General features: G+C 38.7%; 1 protein-coding gene across 10 annotated transcripts in view; it reads left to right on the forward strand.

The window, feature by feature from the left end:
• The first annotated feature begins 1,201 nt into the window (after positions 1-1,201).
• LOC132383529 (homeobox-containing protein 1-like) overlaps positions 1,202-16,675 on the forward strand; it is a 71,064-nt gene continuing 55,590 nt past the window's right edge. For 7 of the 10 annotated variants that reach the window (XM_059954625.1, XM_059954630.1, XM_059954627.1 and 4 more), the window contains exon 1: positions 1,494-1,606. The gene's annotated coding sequence lies outside the window, so the exon portion shown is untranslated. Of the gene's footprint in view, positions 1,321-1,493; positions 1,607-8,216; positions 8,304-16,675 lie in introns of those variants that run through there. The other 3 variants (XM_059954628.1, XM_059954626.1, XM_059954629.1) reach the window with 3 other exon arrangements.

A 16,675-nucleotide genomic window follows, 5' to 3' on the forward strand; every position in this document is an offset into this window, starting at 1 on the left:
GAAGAAAGGGAACAGGGAGGAGCCCCAAACAGGGCAGGTAATGAGAGAGAGTTTTTAATAAATTGCCATTATTTTGAACACCAACTCTGTGTGATCTTTCAGTTTGTTCCTACAACATATCTTTGTGTATGGCTTGAGTTGGACCTGAAGTGATGGTCCTATTATGTTAACTCAAGGCAACATCTGTAACAAAGTTAAACTTTCAGTTTTACATTTTTTGGCAGAACTTGGAACAAGAGAAAACATAAAATGAGAAATTCTGCAGGTGCTGGAAATCCAAAGCTCAGGAACTCAGCAGTTCAGGCAGCATCTGTGGAAATGAATAAACAGTCGGCGTTGCAGAACGAGATTCTTCTTTAAGACAAAAAAGGAAGAGGGATGATGCCAGAATAAAAAAACTGGGGAGACGGGAATGAGGACTAGCTGGAAGGTGATAGGTGAGGCCAGGTGGGTGGGAAAGGTAAAAGGCTGGAGAGGAAGGAATCTGATAGGAGAGGAGAGTGGACCATTCGACTTCCAGCTCTTTATTTCACCCCCTCCTCTTCTCCTGGTTTCACCTATCATCTACAACCTTGCAGTTCTTCCTCTCCTCTCCCCACCTTCTTACTGACTGCAAATCTCTTTTCTCCAGTCCTGATGAAGGGTCTCAGCAGAAAACGTTGACTGTTTAATCTTTTCCATAGGTGCTGCCTGGCCTGCTCAGTTCCTCCAGCACTTTGTGTGTATTGCCTTGATTTCCAACATCTGCAGATTTTCTCCTGTTCACAATTTTAGTATTCCCATTTATCATAAAAACTATTCATACTCCGAAATATTATGTTTTGATCTTTTTTCTTGTGCGGGGAGGTGGGATTTGGGGCTTGATGTTTGTGCTTTCTTTTCTTTCTTGGTTTAATGGTTACCCGGAGAACTGAAGAATTTCAGAGTTGTATACTTCGTTAACAGGTAAATCCTTTGAAGCCTTTGAAAACTCCTGTGATTCAGTCACTGTTGTTGTTGCACCCTCCAGCCAGTGGTGGCGCTGTATTTCCTCCAACGGACGAGAGGGCGCAAATGCAGCTCAGCAAGTTCACATTAATAATTTCCCACTATAACTTTCAACATCGAAATTCGTGATCGAGAGGCTGACAGCGAGGGGGATTTTTAAAACAAGATCTCATAACGGAAAATACTTACACATGTAGAATTTTTAGAATGAGATGCACAATCGAAAAGCCCTGGAGGATGCGTATGCATTGTAATCGGTGTCAAAGCGTTAACAGCCGGATCAATTTTAATCAGCGACTCAGACTCGGGAGCCGTCGGCGTTCGGGCTCTGAGGTATTTTAAATGAGGCGGTGACATCAATGAGCGCGCGGCTGCGGGCCAGACGCGCGACCGGGCCTCGCGTGGGCGCGCGGGGGGTGGGGGGGAGGAGGAGGAGGAGGAGGGGCAGAGACTGTGAGCGAGGAGGAGGAGGAGGAGGAGTGGGGGAGGTGAGAGGTCAGAGGTGAGAGCTCCTCACGATCTGTCATGGCGAATGATGGAGCAGGCGGTCGGGCTTTCGTGTGACTCGGAGCTCTGGCCGTAAGGAACGGATCGCCGGGCTCCAGGCAGCAGGACACCGGTGAGTTCCAACCCAAACTGCAGGATCCGGGCTGGGGGGGTGGAGGAGGAGGAGGCTTCTTGACCGATAGCTCTTCCGACATGGGAGTTCTTTTTAATGACGGGAGCCACGTTATTTGCAGTGTTTTGGTCGCTAGTTTTCAGGATAACAATTCTCTGTATGGAAACCAAAGGGATTCCCCTGCGCGGAGTTTACAAGCACTTTAAACGTAAGTAGATCTTTTGTGTAATGTTGGGATATTTTTCCTCACTGTACACTATTGTGTACTGAACTGTAATAAAACAATCTTTGTACAGTAAGAACCTAGATCCTCTGCTCGCTTGACGATTTATAGTGTCCCTGTCTTGTTTACAGTTTTCATCCTTTCAACATCTGGCTCTTTCAATCGCTTTTTAAAATTATTTTGCTTAACTATTTTTATTCCTGAAATCATATTCGCCATCAACAGAATACAGGGCAGAGTAAAAGTTAAATATCTCGATGTCTTGTGCGGAGTTGCGATTTTTCTGAATATTCCGCACAACCATGCTAAAGCATACCCGAAAGGTTACATGGTCTGTTGCATATTTTTAATTAACATTTGGCTCCGTTTCAAGAGATTACACGTTTGAAGCAAAATGGGTGATGGGACACGAAATGAATGAAGCTAGATTAAAATACAAAGTGTTGAAATCCATTGTGGTCGATAGGGTATCCTTCCCCCTTCCCTCATAAATGGTGAAAGCTGTAACAGAGTTTCAGATCTTTGAGATGCAATTCTTTAGATCTGCAGTGTGCGATATTTGAGTAGGTTGGTTCTATCACTCGTATAAAATCACTGTGTTGTTTCAGACCATTTTAAAAGCAATCATGAATACTCATTAAAGTTAGCTCTTGAGTACACAAAAGCATCTTTAATTTAAACACTTCGATTTCTTTCATATTACTGAAGTTTAATAACTGCTTTCACCATTATTTCTACAATGTTACTAATCCATTTAAAGCCAGTTGCCATCTCAATTACAATAATTAAGTAATTATACAAATTCTGATTTGGAGACTGTCATCTAAGGACTTCAGTTAACTTTATATTACATAAAATAAGTTGCTTTTAGTTTTTCTCCTTGAGTTTTGTTAGAATGTTCAAACCTTTCATTCATAAGTAGGTTGAGATTGGGTCTTATTGTTTTGCAATAAAACAGTACATTGAATTGGACTAGATATCAACTAAATCTAATCGTTTATACTCAAAATGAAATTAGAATATTTAAACAATAAAACACAATAAAGTCTCCTTCAGTATATTTGAAGGAAAATAAATATTTTAGTAGTTCTCAAATAACTAGAGATGGGAGAGAATTGTAGCTTTATGTTAAGTTAAACGATTACAGTATGGATTCTGTTTGGAAAGAGCAAAAGGGAAGTTAATATTAAGGTGTCAAAACTTTGTGTTTAATGTTGATAACCTGCAGGAATGTGCAGAAAAGAGAACAAATGTGAGTGCTTTTATAATCAGGCTACCAAAGATAATTAACTAATTTGAAATTAATAATAACTCCTTTTTGCCTACTGTACGGGGTCATTGATGTGGAGTGGTCTGGATCGGGTGACAGGGTTTGGACGTATTGCACCATGGAGTCACAGATGTCAAAAGTTAATGCATAAAAATATACATAAATTAGACACGAGATTCTGCAGATGCTGGAAATCCAGAGTGAGAAATGCAAAATGCTGGAGGAGCGCAGCAGGGCAGACAGCATCTACGCAAAGATGACATTTTGGGCTGAGGCACTTCATCAGGACTCATGAAAGGTCTCGAACATAATCCTTAAATTGTATTTGACCAATGTGAATTTTAACTTATGATTTTCAATATACTTACTGTAATTTAAGCAGAATTCTGGACAAACAAACTGTGCTGGAGTTGGTTGCTCAGATGTTGTACCCTGTACAATGAATAGCACAGTTTAAAACACATATGTAAGGGCATTGATTAGTATTTTGTTGGAAGATAGCCAAAATTCAAAATAAGTTTATTATCAGAGTACATGTATGTCACTATATACAACCTTGAAATTCATATTCTTATGAGCATACTCAATAAATCCAATAACCATAAAAGAATCAATACTTCCATTTAATATCAGAGAATGTATACAATATACAACCTGAAATTCTTGTTCAGGCATGCACAAAAACAGAAGAGTGCCCCAGAGAATGAGTGATAGTAAAAACGTTAAAGTTCAAAGCTCCCTACTGCCCCCTCCCATGCAGAAGCAGCAGCAAAGCAACGACCCCCCCCCACCTACTTATTTCAGCTAAAAAAGCATCAGCACCTACCAATCAAGCAATAGCAAAGCTCTCGAGAAAAAAACCATGATCATTCATACCATGAATGAAAAAACTAATCATTCACCCAACAATTCAACATACTACAGGCTCTCCTGAATAAAGGGACAGACAGGTGTCACACAGTAAGAGGGAAGACCAACAAGACAAAAAAAAAGTTATTGGATTTATTGAGTAGCCACAAGAAAATGAATTAGTCAAGTCTAATGAGTATATATAATTGTCAAATTGCTAACATTTGGCTCATAAGATTACTGGAAAAAGTTCTGGAATTAATTTCTTAAATACCTCCTCTACAACTGTCTCCTCAAAATATTCCTCTTTCAGATGACTTTTGGTCATCTATCTTAGTATTTCTTTAAGCCTTAGGATTTTTGTTTGATTAATATTACAGAACTGTTAATGGGATGTTTTACTCTGTTAGAAATGCCATTATGTAGAAGTTGCTATGTTTTATCAGCAAAATATCAGGTGTTTTTGATGAGTCAGAGGCAAACGAAGAAGTCGTAGTTTTGGGCTGGAACTTTTGCACACAGGGAGTTCCTGGTTTGTTCCTTTCTGTCAGAAATAGCATTGAATAATGATATGGAAATTGCTTTAAATAGTTTTGCTGTGAAAATCAGAAAATATCTGCCAGTTTTTCTGTGCAGTTGCATTTAGTGAGTGAAATATATCTCTTTTTTAGATAGTGTTCTGTTGGAAAAGTTGGGTTCTATTCCTGGTAATAAGTTAGCATTTGGGGATATGAAAGTGGATTCTTCAGGACAAAAAACCCTTTGGAAAGTTTTAAGAGACAATTTAATTCATTGGTATCTTTCTCCTGATTAAAGTAATTTGCAAACAAGTATACTGTGGATTCTGGTTAATTGGGCTATCAGTTAATCGGGGCAGCTGCTTATTTGGGACAACACTTAAAGATCAAAATCTAATTGAGAAAATGGCTGGTACCAGTGGATATAGGTAGGTCACTGTTTGCGGATGATGGGGCCTTGTGGAAAAGAGGCAGGAACATGGAGCATATAATCAGGAAACTACAAGGAGCAATTGATGAAGTGGTAGAGTGGGGTTATGATTGGGGATGTAGATTTTCAGTGAAAAAAACAAACTGTATTTTTCACTAGGAAAAGAATTGAAGTAGGGAAGAAGTTAAGGATGTATGGGATTGGATCATTTAAATTTCTGGGAGTTATATTTGATTCACGATTAACATGGGCAGACCATATCAGGAAAGTTGAGGAGAAATGTAAAAAAGTAATAAATGTGATGAGATGTTTGACTGGTAGGGAATGGGGAGCAAGTTGTTCAGCATTAAAGAGAATGTATGTGGCTTTAGTAAGATCTGTGTTGGATTATGGAAGTGTAGTATATGGATCAGCAGCCAAGTCTCTTATAAGGAAACTGGATGTGATTCAGGCTCAGGTTTTGAGAGTGTGCAGTGGGGCTTTTAAAACATCACCAGTATCAGCCCTGCAGGTAGAAATGGGACTAATGCCTTTGGAATTAAGAAGGATGCAATTGATGGCAAACTACTGGGTTAATTTGCAGGGACACAATGATTCTCACCCTGCTAAAGGAGTGTTGCAGGAGTCCTGGAAAAATGGGAGGTTTCAGAGGGAAAACTTTAGTCGGGTAGGGAATGATATTGCTAGATCATGTGGAGTGTTTGATCTAAGGATAAGTCCTTCAGTAGTTTATCCGATTGTAGCTCCATGGAAGCTGGTATGGCCTGACATAGACTGGCATTTGTAAAGGAAAGTATAAAACTGATTTGGTAAGTGCATTTAACTGTCATGTGATGGAAAAGTATAGTGATTATACTCAGGTCTATACAGATGGTGCTAAGGAACCTGAGACAGGAGTGACAGGGTTTGGGGTGGCTATACCAGCAAAAGCAATTGCAGTCAGCAGAAGAACATCGGATGTTAGCGGTGTATACAGTGGAGATGATGGCAGTGTTGGTTGCATTGCGTTGGGTGGAGAAAACTAAACTAGTCAAAGCGTTGATATGCTCAGATTCATCTTCAGTACTAGCAAGTTTAAGGTCTTCTCACTCAAACAGCCAGTAAGATGTACTTCATGAAGTCCTTCAGTCAGTCACAAGAGTTGCAAATCAGGGATGTCAGGTTAAATTTCTATGGGTTCCAGCTCATGTTGGGGTGAAGGGCAATGAAAGGGTGGATGTGTTGGCAAAGAGGGCAATAAAGAAAGAAAATCTAGAAATGCACATTAGTATCAGTAAAGCAGAGGTTAAGTGTGTAATCTGGGGAAAAAATTAACCAAATGTGGCAAGAAAGATAGGACAGGGAGGGGAAAGGGAGGCACTTGTATCAAATACAAAAAAGTGTTGCAGGTACTAGGGTAGGAAGTAGATACAGAAGAGAGGAAATTGTGTGAACTAGGTTAAGGCTGGGGCACTGTGCACTAAACCAAACATTGAAATTGATAGGGAAATACCAGACAGGATTGTGTGCGGAATGTCAGGAAGAAGAGTCAGTAGAACATGTAGTTCTGAGTTGCAGGAAGTATGGGATACAGAGAGAGGTGATGAGAATTAATCTAAGGGAATTGGGGGTGCAGGAATTCACATTAAAAGGGTTGCTGGGCATGGGTGAGAGAACACAGGTCAGGGTATTTTTTGCTTTCTTAAGGGGTACAGGGGTTTTTTTATAGGATATGATGGATAAACAGAAATAGGGTACTAGGATGGGGAGGATAAAGTGTAGGTTAGGGTATGTGTATGTGTGCAATTGGGTGCAGGGATTTAGAATGTGAGTCCATCGCATACTCCGGAACAGAAGGAGGCGGTAATGCACCATTAAGTTGGGGGGGGGGGGGGGGTGGAAGAGGAGAGGGAGAGAGGGAGGGAGAGAGAGCCTTCATTTATGTAGAGCATTATGAAACTTAATTGGGGCAGGAGGCTGTTGCCGAACAGTTTCTAACTAGTATTAGTCGGGTGCAGTTGTATGGCTGTTAGACACAATTACTGTGCTTTGACCAAACAGTTTTAAAATTGCATCAGTTGTGTGTGTTTGTGTTCAAAATACAGTGACTTTTGTCACTGGTAATTGGCGAGAAATAAGCAGCAAGACATTTCAGAACTGCTTTACTCACTGCGGTTTCAAGCATTCAGGCTTGGAGATGCCAGAAATGGCTGGGGTGAAAATGAAGTAATTTCACTACTTCATTACATGTTAGAAACTATGAAGAATTTGAAGGATGTGGTTGTTGACAATATTGTATGAAGGCAGTCCATTAGCTTTAATAGATGTCTATGCTGATTTTATTAATTTACAGTTAAAAGAAGACAATGTGGATGAATTCCTCTGTCCATAAGTATTAGGAACTAATACACAATGTTATAGTACTGCAGTATTATTACTAGTGTTCTAATTTGTTCTGTAATTTATTTACATACACAATTTCTTACTCAGTTTGACTTTTTTTCAATACCTCTTTAACTATTTTCCAGAAACTTCAGCTAATTGGGGCAACTTCCTAATTGGGTCAAAATGTTCTAGTCCTGAGGTGTCCCAATAAACTGGAACCCACTGTTTATGTAAAAGAATGTATGTATGGATGCTCAGTACAGACTATACAGGTTAAGCATCAGAGCTACTTTATGAAGGAGAAACAAATGTGGTGTGAATAAAGTAGTTACAAGGAAATTGGCCTATTTTTGTGTTCAAAGACTCTTCTTGTAGTTTTGCAGTGTGTTTAAGTTTGGAAAGTTGCAGTCTCTGGTCTGGCAGTGTCAGCCTCGTTGTATCTGTTAGCACAATAATGCAGTTTAGTTTGGGATTTGTTACTGATTTGGTCTATGCAAGGAAGTGCAGACCTCTGCTAATGTCAAGCATTGATTTTCTGATTATTTCATTTTGGTTTAGCACACTTTATGTGTGAAAATTGCTGCCTTTTTTTTCTCCCCCATTTTACATTCAAAGTAGTCACTATTGTCATTTATTTGTTGTGGAATACCTGTCTTGAAGTTTGGATAACAAATACAATTTTTTACAATTTCTGCTGTCTACATTTTTTAATATAAGAAATAAGAGCATTGAGCCTGCTCTGCTCTCTCTGGGTAAAGCATTTTCTCCTGTAATTGGAGGCTGTGTCCCCTGTTCTAGTCTCACCTACCAGTGGAAACAACTTTCCTGCCTCTGTCTCATCTATTCCTTTCATAATTTTATGTCTTTCTGTAAGAAACCCATTCATTCTGAATTACAGTGAGTATGGGCCCAGATAACTCAATCTCTCCTCATCGGCTTTGCCCCCTCCTCTGCAGAATCAACCTTCTGAACCTCCTCTGCACTGCCCCCGAGGCTTCTGTCTTTCCTCAAGTAAGGAGACAGGAACTCATGCAGCACTTGAGGTGAGTCGTCACCCATGCATTGTACAGTTGCAATGTAACCTCCCTCCTCTTAAATTCAGTCCCTGTGTATCATTGTGGCAGTTGTAAATACAAATATGGGTGATCATGCTTTTAATGTTTTTAATCTCCATAAAGTTTATTATATTGCAGCATCTCAGAAAGTGAAATGCTAAGATTTTGATGCTTTATTACCCAGATTTAACTCATTAAAATGTCACCTATTGCATTCATTAAATGACCTGCTATCACATTGTTCCTTTGGATATTCCCTGCTGCCTGATAAATGGATGTAATTCTGTGGTTAATTTTGGGTATCAGGATAATTTTGAGGTGAATACTGAACACCCACAATGAAGTTTGACCTACTTATTGTTTCTTTCCATCGGCTCTTCTCACTTTGCAAAATATAAATGATCATATACTGTTAGTGTTGCAAATGAAACCCACAAAAGTGCCACAACAATTACTGTAAAGACATTTGACCAAGTAAGTGGCAACTGATTTCTGAATGGATTTTGAACCGATGAATACTAGCTTATTACTTTTAATTATTATTTCTGCACTACTTATTTAACTTAACTATTTAATATATATTCTGTAATTCATGTTTCTTTTCTATTATTATATATTGTGTTGTACTGCTGCCACAAAGACAACAAATTTCATGACACATGCTACTGATAGTAAACCTTTTTCTGATTCTGAATAGCAACTACAAATGCAGAAATAGCTTAAAATATTGGTACACTATTTCAGCTGGGCTTATAAAATCTAAATTTGAACCTACAAAATTTCCAGCTGAACTATTAGGTAATTAATGTATCGTTTTTGTATCGTTGGATCAAAATTCCACCTAGTCCATATCTTGAAATGTACAAAAATATACAAAGGATCAAAAATGCAACATGAGATATTGCCTCTTCCTCTGGAAGTTACACCCAACTATTGATAACCAATTGACAAGCTTCTGGCTTGTATTGTTAAGTGACAATTAGATGCTTCCTAACTATTATTCTTGAAGGCCATTTAGGTCAAGAACCTGGAAGGGAAGTGTTGAACATCCTGCTTCAGAATGCTAACTCGTTTTAAAGTAATGATGTTTGTTTTAAACTCTTGAAAAATCTTAAAAGTTCCTTTCCTCAGGCAGTTAATCTGATCAGCCATTCTAACGTATTAACTTGGTCACTGTAAACACTTTAAAATACCTTCTACAGTACTGCTAATATTGTAAATGCATGTTGGTATTTATGCACATTTTATTCCATATCCATTCTATAACCAAAACCTATATATAAAGAAAATCTTTCTAATTGTTGAATTTTTTTTGTTGCATGTTGTGCCAACACACCGCACCAAGTTCCCAAAATATGTAAATGTATACGGTAAGTAAGGTTGATCCTTGGAGTTGAAGCAGACTGAGTATATACAGCTTATCCTGAATTGTAGAGGTACAATGTTTCAGATCTGTGTATGGTAGACTGTGAGTGGGAGAGTGATGGAGGTTTAGAAAGCAGATAGAAAGAAGAACGCCTTTCATGATACACCAATCATTTTGAATATAGTGCAGACTTGATGGGTCAGTTCTTGCTTTATTATCAAAGTATTGTGAGCAGTTTTGGGCCCCTTATCTTAGAAAGGATGTGCTGAAACTGGAGAGGGTTCAAAGAAGGTTATTGAAAATGATTCGGAGATTGAAAGGCTTGTCACATGAGGAGCATTTGGCCCTGAACTTCTACTCACTGCAATTTAGAAGGATGAGGGGTGATGTCATTGAAACCTATTGAATGTTGAAAGGCTTCAATAGAGTGGATGTGGACAGGGTGTTTCCTATGGTCAGGGAGACTAAGACCAGAGGACACAGCCTCAGAATGGAGATGAAGAGGAAGTTCTTTAGCCAGAGGGTGGTGAGTCTGTGGAATTTGTTGACGTAGGCAGCTGCGGAGGCCAAGTCTTTGGGTATACTTAAAGCAGAAGTTGATGGATTCTTGATGAGTTGTTGCATGAAGGGATATGGGGAGAAAGTAAGAGATTGGGACTGAGAAGATGATAGATCAGCGATGATGAAATGGTGGAGCAGTTTTGATTGGCCAAATGGCCAAATGGCCTAATTCTGCTCCTATATCTTATGGATATTTATTTAATAGACACATTCTTTGGACAGTAACAGGTTGCTATGGATACTGAAAATCTGAAATAAAAGTAGAAAATACTGGGAAAATACCAGAAGGTAAGGTGGGATCTGTGAAGTCAGAAATAATGTTAACATTTCAAATCAATGGCTTTTCATCAGAAATGCTGCAAAATGTGTTTCCCTATCCTTTTAATCCATTAAAAAGCATGGAAAGTAGAGGCAGGGGTAGCGCATTCATTATTTAATACAATTGTGGCTAATTCTCTATCTCAATACCACACTGCTCTCTTTCTAAACTTTTGTGTTCTGTATTTGAAAATGTATCTTAAATGTATTCAGTGTCTTGGCTTCTGTGGCCCTATATGGTAGATCTCTTCGCCTCAGTACTCAATGACTTAGCATTTTTCCTGTTCTGGACTCCTCAGTCAGGGGAAATCTCCTGCTTGTACCTGTCCGGATGAGTCCTGTCAGAATTTTGTATGTTTCATGTAAACAGTACAGCACAAAGGAGGCTATTTGGCCCTGCAGGAACCATGTACTTGTTCTCTGTCTGCATTGTATTCTGTGATGCACATTTATTGTGGTAACTAATCACATTAGTGTGGGTGTGGTTAAAGCAAAGGGAATAAGTTGCGTATTCTTGCTTATTTGTAGCTTGGGACTGGCGGAGCTCATATCCTTGCTGACCTCTTAATATTGCTGAATAATGCTGAGTTTACATTTAGGTTTGCTTAACTTCATTGTTTCAAGATTGTATATTTGTTAATTACTAATAAAGGATCAAAATAAAGTATTTGTTTGGAACAATCATTTCATTGGAGCTGAGAGTGCATGATGCAAGTTTAACAACCCTTTGGTGGTCGCAGGCTCGAGTAATTGTTGTCATTTTGGATTAGTTTTGCTGCTTACAGGCCCATTGTGTCCATATAGGTTCTCTATAGAGCAACTTTGTAGTTCCCAGCAACTTCATCGTAACTGTGCACATTATTCACTTCTGTTTTGAAATAATAGTGTTTGTGTTAGATCTGTAACCTCTTGTATTTATTTTCATCAGGGGTTTGTGATCTTTTTTATGCCATGGATCCTTGCCATTAGCCGATCTACATTATGCTGTTTACTGATCTACATGGGTCTTTACACCATTTATTTGTCCACTCACATAACTTTACTAAATTACTTTGAAGTCTCTTTTATCCTCCTCACAATTTCCAATTTATTTAAGTTTCATATCATTGTCTTAGAGAAAAAAAACATACTTGATTTCTTCATCCAAATTCTTGATATATATTGCTATCAGCTGGGGCTCACCAAATTCTGATTTCTTCTGTAGTACCCTCGAGTCACTGAGAAAGCCTCACTTATTACTTCTGTTTCCTGTCATTTATCCCTAGTTACATGTGTTTTAAATTTTGCATGCTAATTTCTTCTGTGATATTTTATCAAAATCCTAATGCAAAATTGTGGGATTGAAAGGCTAGTCATAAGAGGAGCATTTGATGGTTCTGGGCTTTTGCTCACTAGAATTCAGAAGGATGAGGGGTGATCTCATTGAAACCTATCGAATGTTGAAAGGCCTCAACAGAGTGGATGTGGAGAGGATGTTTCCTGTGGTGGGAGAGTCTAAGACCAGAGGACATAGTCTCAGCGTAGAAGGGCGTCCTTCCAGAACGGACATGAGGAATGTTTTAGCCATAGAGTGCTGTATCTGTGGAATTTGTTCCCACAGGCAGTTGTGGAGGCCTGGTCATTGGGTATATTTAAGGCAGAGGTTGATAGATTCTTGATTAGTCAGGGTATGAAGCGATATGGGGAGAAGGCAGGAGAATGAGGCTGAGAGGGTAAGTGGATCAGCCATGATGTAATGATACAGCAGACTCGACTCAGAATCAGAATCAGGTTTATTATCACTGGCATGTGACATCTGGCATGTGCAGCAGCAGTTCAAAAAAAAACATAATAAATAAACAAGTAAATCAATTGTGTATTGAATAGATTTTAAAAATGTGTAAGAACAGAAATACTGTATATTTTTTTTAAAAAAATGTGAGGTAGTGTCCAAGGATTCAATGTCTAATTTAGGAATCGGATGGCAGAGAGGAAGAAGCTGTTCCTGAATTGCTGAGTGTGTGCCTTCAGGCTTCTGTACCTCCTTCCTGATGGTAACAGTGAGAAAAGGGCATGTCCTGGGTGCTGGAGGTCCTTAATAATGGACACTGCCTTACTGAGACACTGCTCCTTAAAGATGTCCTGGGTACTTTGTAGGCTAGTGTCCAAGATTGGTAGCCCGCCCCCCCCCCCCCCCCCCCCCGATACCAGACAGTGATGCAGCCTGTCAGAATGCTTTCCACGGTACAACTATAGAAGTTTTTGTAGGAAACTTCTGTAGGAAAAATTTACCAAGAATAGTCATGGTCTTGGAAAGGCAACAGTCACCCACGTCATTTGACGCGGCGCATAACGAGCGAACGGGGTATTGACTGAAATTAAGATAATGATCATGACAGCATCAGCAGTAAGGACAATGAGAGATTGAGAACAAGACCAGTTTATGCAAAAACAATGGATCATGTATTATAAAATTCATTTTTTATTAATTAACATAAACATTTAAAATGTAAGTATCAGCATAAACTAATACATTTCAGAGTGACAGTGTATTTATTGAGAGTATCCTTGGGGCAAGAATCAATGTATCTACAGTGCAGTGTAGGGAAGTGTATGGTCGTGCACTGTCGTAGAAGGAATAAAGGTGTAGACTATTTTCTGAATGGGAGCAAATTCAGAAATCAGAGTTGAGAAGGACTTTGGAAGTGGGGGATCTCATTGAAACGTAGAGTGAACGTGAGAGGATGTTTCCAATAGTGGGAGAGTGTAGGACCAGAGGGCACAATCTCACAATAGATGAGCGTCCCTTGAAAACAGAAATGAGTAGGAAATATTTTTATCCAGAGGATGGAGAGTCTGTGGAATTCCTTGGCAGAGACGACTGTGTTTGTTGGCCAAGTCATTGAGTATATTTAAAGAGGAGGTCAAATGTTACGGGCAGAAGGCAGGAAAATGGGGTTGTGAGGGATAATAAATCAGCCTTGGTGAAATTGTGGAGCAAAATTGAAGGGCCAAATGGCTTCATTCTGTTCTTATATCTTATGGTCTTAAGTTAGCCAAGGGTGCAGTTAAACATGTGAATAACAGCAATGTTTTGAATTGACATTATGAGATGGCACCTTACCATAAAGTCAAACTTGATCTTCTAATTTATAGTTGAGCCGTCATTGTGGATTTTATACAAGGAATCCTTGCTGTAGAAACCACAAATTATTAAACACTAAACAAAGATGATCCATTCACTTTTAATATTATACCTGTTAGCTTTCAAATTTACGTTAGATTGAAAATAGAGCCTTTAATCTCCTTGGTATGAGCACGGGTGAATTTTAAATTCCCACTGTAGAAAAGCAGGACAACTGATGCCTTTGAATCAATAAGATCAGGAGCTCACTAACATAAAGGTTTATTTTAACAGTGAGAAGAACTAAGCCTTTTGATTACTATCATTGACTAAGTAACTTTCTGTGGACTAGCGCAGTTATTTAGCTGGTGCGGACCAAAGGAATTAGTTCAGAGGCAGAAATGTTCCTACGTCAATGAAGTGGGAAGATCCAGGTTAATCTCACAACCTCCTGTGTGAAAATTTTATCAGAAGCAAACTGTGTCCCTACAGCATAGAAAGATAGTACATCTTTCTTAAAAGGAATTTGTTTGGTGATTGAGATGATGTTGAGGAGCTTTGCTCCAATGAAAGCAGTAAATAAAATCAGTACTTGGCACACCAAAATTGGAAGTTTGATCTGAGCTTGGATTTCTTTAATGTAGTAAAATGCCCAAAGTTGTATAGGAGGGATTTTAGTTTGAAAAAAGTTGAAAGTTTAACTTGAATGTAAACTAACTGGTTCATCAGACAGTGAATATATATACTGTTGCAAGAATAAGTTTGTGAACCCTTTGCAATTACCTGATTTTCTGCATTAATTACTCATAAAATGTGAATGCTGCCTGACCTGCTGAGTTCCTCCAGCTCTTTGTGTTTATTACAAGTTCGAAACTGTTTGGCAACAGTCTCCTGCCCCAATTAAGCGATCATAGGGTCCCAAATAAACAAAGAGGATCCTGGCTATTTTATTGATCAGTTTTTGTTCTTTAAGAGTTGTCCCAAATAAGTGGCTACACCAATTAACTGATGGAGCAAACTAACTGGAATCCACTGCATTGTCATATGAAATTCAGTCCAAGCCCTACTTTGTGTTGTTAACCTGTGCTTCAATATTTCATTGAATTAAAAAAATGTATTTTTCTTGTATGCGTTTTTAAAACTAAAAATTGATACTAAAGAAAAGGTACATATTGGTCATGTGATCTGGATACTGATGAAAGACTATTTCATTAAACTGGAAATGTGTATAGTTGGTATCTTTTTACCTCACAACTGCAATATTAATTATATCAGATTAAAGGTAAAATATAAAATATATTTACATCAATGAGTTGTTTACAACACCAGTACCCCTGTAATATCACAAGAAAACAGGAAGAACATGAAAACCACTAGGTAGTTGGTATAAAATTTTACTGAATATATTTTTCTGCATAATTTTAATGCAATAATTTCTTCATTGGGACTCTATTAATAAGTTGTGCATATGTTATATTCTTGGTAAACTACCAGAGACGTTCAAGGTTAAATTATTATCAAAGTACACGTTACTCACTTATTGTCCGTCCTGCCGCTGGTGCTTAAGGCAGCAATGAAGGTCCTCCATTTTCATTGCTGCTTCTGTAACAATTTTCTTTTGACCAGCCAGGGTTGTGAGCCCTGAGCTGAACCCCTGAACCTGGAGGACAGGTAGACCCTCTTAGTCTGGCCTCTACCTTTTGATCTGCTTGGCATGGGTGACCCTACCAAGAATCAAAGCACAAGGCCCTGACTCTAGCCAACATAGCTCCTAGGTCATTGAGGCATGCAAGCCTCCAAACCTTATGACAAGGTTATGGTCCTCTTAGAGAAAAGTACTATATGTCACCATATATATCCCTGAGATTTGTTTGCTTGCAGGCATACTCATTAAATCCAAGAAATCAATACAATCAATGGAAGACTACACCCAACAGGATGGAAAAACAACCAATGTACAAAAGACACCAAACTATGCAAATAGAAAAGTAATAATAAATAAGCAATAAAAATAAGGAACATGAAATGAAGACTCCTTGAAAGTGAGTCCAAAGGTTGTCGGAACAGTTCAGTGATGGAGCAAGTGAAATTGAATGAAATTATTTAAGTTCAAGTTTAATTGTCATTCAACCATACATGAACACAGCCAAACGAAGTCACGTTATTGTTATCCCCACTGGTTCAAGAGCCTGATGGTTGAGGGGTAATATCGGTTCCTGAAGCTGGTGGTGTGAGTTCTGAGGCTCCTGTACTTCCTTCCTGATGGTGGCAGCAAGAAGAGAGCATGTCCTGGATGGTGGAGGTCCTTTACCCGTGAAGGACTGAGCTGTATTTGCTGCTACTTGTAGGATTTTTTTCTACAAATCCTTTCAGAGTCCTGTTTATTTCATTACTTTTAATTAATATTTTGTATTTATGAAAATATTGCATGATATTCAGTGGCAGCTTGATCCTTGAAAACTGCCTGTAATATGCAATGCATTATAGCACTTAATGGCCTATAAAATTAGTTTTCAGTTTTGTTCCTTGACCACAAAGACAGTGGACGTGGTGGAATAGGGAGGACACAAGCCACTCTCTAGAGTCACAAAAGTGTGTTTCAAAGGGTGTATTGCCTGACAGGACATGTCCATGAGACTGGAAAGCATTAGAATCCAGTGTTATGGTCCAATAATATAAGAAATAAATTAACAAAAGGATTTAGCTGAGAGAGTTTAAGGAGCCAAGGTCTAAGTTAACAAGCTGAAGAACAATGGTGGTAATGCCTGTATTTTGACCGGAAATGTTTGTAAATTGCTAGGGTGTCACACAGATGGGAGAGTTGTACTTGTGGCTCAAAGTGTAGTGTGGAAGTAAGCTGTTTTGATTCAAGGGACACTTGGACCAGTACTGGGAAAAGGAGCTGTTTCTTTTGGACAGGCTCACTTGAATTGTACTGGTTAGCCTAGTAATTAAACAATTTTGTCCTGAAGTTTCTGGATGATGAGACCAAATATCATTCAATAATTTTTA

The sequence above is a fragment of the Hypanus sabinus genome, chromosome 30, assembly GCF_030144855.1.
Source record: "Hypanus sabinus isolate sHypSab1 chromosome 30, sHypSab1.hap1, whole genome shotgun sequence".
Lineage (NCBI taxonomy): Eukaryota > Metazoa > Chordata > Chondrichthyes > Myliobatiformes > Dasyatidae > Hypanus > Hypanus sabinus.